The sequence below is a fragment of the Oncorhynchus keta genome, unplaced genomic scaffold, assembly GCF_023373465.1.
Source record: "Oncorhynchus keta strain PuntledgeMale-10-30-2019 unplaced genomic scaffold, Oket_V2 Un_contig_28755_pilon_pilon, whole genome shotgun sequence".
NCBI lineage: Eukaryota > Metazoa > Chordata > Actinopteri > Salmoniformes > Salmonidae > Oncorhynchus > Oncorhynchus keta.
The window spans coordinates 1,715-7,220 of NW_026286203.1; the positions used below are offsets into that span (position 1 = coordinate 1,715).

The window sequence follows — 5,506 nt, forward strand, 5'->3', positions numbered from 1 at the left end:
CCAGTTCTCACATTAGACAGCTACCTACCACCAGTCCTCACATTAGACAGCTACCTACCACCAGTCCTCACATTAGACAGCTACCTACCAGTCCAGTCCTCACATTAGACGGCTACCTACCAGTCCAGTTCTCATTAGACAGCTACCTACCAGTCCAGTCCTCATTAGACAGCTACCTACCAGTCCAGTCCTCACATTAGACGGCTATCTACCAGTCCAGTTCTCACATTAGACAGCTACCTACCAGTCCTCACATTAGACAGCTACCTACCAGTCCTCATTAGACTGCTACCTACCAGTCCTCACATTAGACAACAACCTACCAGTCCTCACATTAGACAGCTACCTACCAGTCCTCACATTAGACAGCTACTTACCAGTCCAGTCCTCACATTAGACAACTACCTACCAGTCCTCACATTAGACAGCTACCTACCAGTCCAGTTCTCACATTAGACAGCTACCTACCAGTCCAGTCCTCACATTAGACAGCTACCTACCAGTCCAGTCCTCACATTAGACAGCTACCTACCAGTCCTCACATTAGACTGCTACCTACCAGTCCTCACATTAGACTGCTACCTACCAGTCCTCACATTAGACAGCTACCTACCAGTCCAGTCCTCACATTAGACTGCTACCTACCAGTCCAGTCCTCACATTAGACTGCTACCTACCAGTCCAGTCCTCACATTAGACAGCTACCTACCAGTCCAGTCCTCACATTAGACAGCTACCTACCAGTCCAGTCCTCACATTAGACTGCTACCTACCAGTCCTCACATTAGACTGCTACCTACCAGTCCTCACATTAGACTGCTACCTACCAGTCAGTTCTCACATTAGACTGCTACCTACCAGTCCAGTCCTCATTAGACTGCTACCTACCAGTCAGTCCTCACATTAGACAGCTACCTACCAGTCCAGTCCTCACATTAGACAGCTACCTACCAGTACAGTCCTCACATTAGACTGCTACCTACCACCAGTCCTCACATTAGACTGCTACCTACCAGTCCAGTCCTCATTAGACTGCTACCTACCAGTCCTCAAATTAGACTGCTACCTACCAGTCCTCACATTAGACTGCTACCTACCAGTCCAGTCCTCACATTAGACTGCTACCTACCAGTCCTCACATTAGACTGCTACCTACCAGTCCTCATTAGACTGCTACCTACCACCAGTCCTCACATTAGACAGCTACCTACCAGTTCTCACATTAGACTGCTACCTACCAGTCCAGTCCTCACATTAGACGGCTACCTACCAGTCCAGTCCTCACATTAGACAGCTACCTACCAGTCCTCATTAGACAACTACCTACCAGTCCTCACATTAGACAGCTACCTACCAGTCCAGTCCTCACATTAGACTGCTACCTACCAGTCAGTTCTCACATTAGACAGCTACCTACCAGTCCAGTCCTCATTAGACAGCTACTTACCAGTCCTCTCACATTAGACTGCTACCTACCAGTCCTCACATTAGACCCAGCTACCTACCTACCAGTCCTCACATTAGACAACTACCTACCACCAGTCCTCACATTAGACTGCTACTTACCAGTCCTCACATTAGACAGCTACCTACCAGTCCAGTCCTCACATTAGACAGCTACCTACCAGTCCAGTCCTCATTAGACAGCTACCTACCAGTCCAGTCCTCACATTAGACAGCTACCTACCAGTCCTCACATTAGACTGCTACCTACCAGTCCTCACATTAGACTGCTACCTACCAGTCAGTTCTCACATTAGACAGCTACCTACCAGTCCAGTCCTCACATTAGACAGCTACTTACCAGTCCAGTCCTCACATTAGACTGCTACCACCAGTCCTCACATTAGACAGCTACCTACCAGTCCTCATTAGACAGCTACCTACCAGTCCTCACATTAGACTGCTACCTACCAGTCAGTCTCCACATTAGACAACAGCCTACCAGTCTCTCACATTGACTGCTACCTGTAGTCCTCATTAGACAGCTACTTACCAGTCCAGTCCTCATTAGACAACTACCTACCAGTCCTCACATTAGACTGCTACCTACCAGTCCTCATTAGACCTACCTACCAGTCCAGTTCACATTAGACAGCTACCTACCAGTCCAGTCCTCACATTAGACAGCTACCTACCAGTCCAGTCCTCACATTAGACAGCTACCTACCAGTCCTCACATTAGACTGCTACCTACCAGTCCTCATTAGACTGCTACCTACCAGTCCAGTTCTCATTAGACAGCTACCTACCAGTCCAGTCCTCACATTAGACAGCTACTTACCAGTCCAGTCCTCACATTAGACTGCACCAGTACCAGTCTCACATTAGACTGCTACCTACCAGTCCAGTCCTCATTAGACAGCTACCTACCACCAGTCCTCATTAGACTGCTACCTACCAGTCAGTCCTCACATTAGACTGCTACCCACCAGTCCTCACATTAGACTGCTACCTACCAGTCCTCACATTAGACTGCTACCTACCAGTCCAGTCCTCACATTAGACACTACCTACCAGTCCAGTCCTCATTAGACAGCTACCTACCAGTCAGTCACATTAGACAACTACCTGCCAGTCCTCACATTAGACTGCTACCTCCCAGTCCAGTTCTCACATTAGACTGCTACCTACCAGTCCAGTCCTCATATTAGACTGCTACCTACCAGTCCAGTCCACTCACATTAGACAGCTACCTACCAGTCCTCACATTAGACTGCTACCTACCAGTCCTCACATTAGACTGCTACCTACCAGTCTCACATTAGACTGCTACCTACCAGTCCAGTCCTCACATTAGACTGCTACCTACCAGTCCAGTCCTCATTAGACAGCTACCTACCAGTCCTCACATTAGACTGCTACCTACCAGTCCTCACATTAGACTGCTACCTACCAGTCCTCACATTAGACAACTACCTACCAGTCCTCACATTAGACAGCTACCTACCAGTCCAGTTCTCACATTAGACAGCTACCTACCAGTCCAGTCCTCACATTAGACAGCTACCTACCAGTCCAGTCCTCACATTAGACAGCTACCTACCAGTCCAGTCCTCACATTAGACGGCTACCTACCAGTCCAGTTCTCACATTAGACAGCTACCTACCAGTCCAGTCCTCACATTAGACAGCTACCTACCAGTCCAGTCCTCACATTAGACGGCTATCTACCAGTCCAGTTCTCACATTAGACAGCTACCTACCAGTCCTCACATTAGACAGCTACCTACCAGTCCTCACATTAGACTGCTACCTACCAGTCCTCACATTAGACTGCTACCTACCAGTCCTCACATTAGACAACAACCTACCAGTCCTCACATTAGACAGCTACCTACCAGTCCTCACATTAGACAGCTACTTACCAGTCCAGTCCTCACATTAGACAACTACCTACCAGTCCTCACATTAGACAGCTACCTACCAGTCCAGTTCTCACATTAGACAGCTACCTACCAGTCCAGTCCTCACATTAGACAGCTACCTACCAGTCCAGTCCTCACATTAGACAGCTACCTACCAGTCCTCACATTAGACTGCTACCTACCAGTCCTCACATTAGACTGCTACCTACCAGTCCTCACATTAATAATAATAATAATATAATAATATATGCCATTTAGCAGACGCTTTTATCCAAAGCGACTTACAGTCATGTGTGCATACATTCTACGTATGGAGTGGTCCCGGATCGAACCCACCCAGTCAGTCCTCACATTAGACGGCTACCTACCAGTCCAGTTCTCACATTAGACAGCTACCTACCAGTCCAGTCCTCACATTAGACAGCTACCTACCAGTCCTCACATTAGACAGCTATCTACCAGTCCAGTTCTCACATTAGACAGCTACCTACCAATCCTCACATTAGACAACTACCTACCAGTCCTCACATTAGACAGCTACCTACCAGTCAGTTCTCACATTAGACAGCTACCTAACAGTCCAGTCCTCACATTAGACAACTACCAGTCCAGTCCTCATTAGACAACTACCAGTCCAGTCCTCACATTAGACTGCTACCTACCAGTCCAGTTCTCACATTAGACAGCTACCTACCAGTCCAGTCCTCACATTAGACAGCTACCTACCTAGTCCAGTCCTCACATTAGACAGCTACCTACCAGTCCAGTCCTCACATTAGACAGCTACCTACCAGTCCAGTTCTCACATTAGACAGCTACCTACCAGTCCAGTCCTCACATTAGACAGCTACCTACCAGTCCTCACATTAGACGGCTATCTACCAGTCAGTTCTCACATTAGACAGCTACCTACCAATCCTCACATTAGACAACTACCTACCAGTCCTCACATTAGACAGCTACCTACCAGTCCCTCACATTAGACAGCTACCTAACAGTCCAGTCCTCACATTGGGATAGCCTACCTACCAGTCCAGTCCTCACATTAGACAGCTACCAGTCCAGTCCTCACATTAGACAGCTACCTACCAGTCCAGTCCTCACATTAGACGGCTACCTACCAGTCCAGTTCTCACATTAGACAGCTACCTACCAGTCCAGTCCTCACATTAGACAGCTACCTACCAGTCCTCACATTAGACGGCTATCTACCAGTCCAGTTCTCACATTAGACAGCTACCTACCAGTCCTCACATTAGACAACTACCTACCAGTCCTCACATTAGACTGCTACCTACCAGTCCTCACATTAGACAACAACCTACCAGTCCTCACATTAGACAGCTACCTACCAGTCCTCACATTAGACAGCTACTTACCAGTCCAGTCCTCACATTAGACTGCTACCTACCAGTCCAGTCCTCACATTAGACAGCTACCTACCAGTCCAGTCCTCACATTAGACGGCTACCTACCAGTCCAGTCCTCACATTAGACAGGTACCTACCAGTCCAGTCCTCACATTAGACAGCTACCTACCAGTCCAGTCCTCATTAGACAGCTACCTACCAGTCCAGTCCTCACATTAGACGGCTACCTACCAGTCCAGTCCTCACATTAGACAGCTACCTACCAGTCCTCACATTAGACAGCTACCTACCAGTCCTCACATTAGACAGCTACCTACCAGTCCAGTCCTCACATTAGACTGCTACCTACCAGTCCAGTCCTCACATTAGACTGCTACCTACCAGTCCAGTCCTCACATTAGACAGCTACCTACCTACCAGTCCTCACATTAGACTGCTACCTACCAGTCCAGTCCTCATATTAGACAGCTACCTACCAGTCCTCACATTAGACAGCTACCTACCAGTCCTCACATTAGACAGCTACCTACCAGTCCAGTCCTCACATTAGACTGCTACCTATCAGTCCTCACATTAGACTGCTAACTTCCAGTCCATACCAGTTAGCCATCCTTATCCTCTTCCCTCTCTCTAGGTCTCAGGCTTCTCTAATTTCCTCTCCTGACCATGTCCCAGTATTGCTGAAACATCAGTCTCTTCTGAATCGGCCATGTTTTTTAACACACCCCACTCCTTACCAGATGTACCGTTCTCTCTCTCAGGCATCAA

General features: G+C 48.0%; 1 long non-coding RNA gene across 4 annotated transcripts; it reads right to left on the minus strand.

Annotated features, from left to right (window-relative positions):
- Positions 1-292: 292 nt before the first annotated feature.
- Positions 293-4,014, minus strand: LOC127923197 (uncharacterized). 4 transcript variants are annotated; one of them, XR_008113658.1, is made up of 4 exons: positions 3,999-4,014; positions 2,920-3,396; positions 1,235-1,298; positions 293-496 (listed from the first exon to the last, which is right to left on the minus strand). It is a non-coding gene; the product is annotated as an uncharacterized LOC127923197 (long non-coding RNA). The 4 variants fall into 4 exon arrangements; XR_008113656.1 differs by lacking the exon at positions 3,999-4,014 and having other exon boundaries at positions 1,235-1,266; positions 2,947-3,579; XR_008113655.1 differs by lacking the exon at positions 3,999-4,014 and having other exon boundaries at positions 2,920-3,579.
- Positions 4,015-5,506: the final 1,492 nt, after the last annotated feature.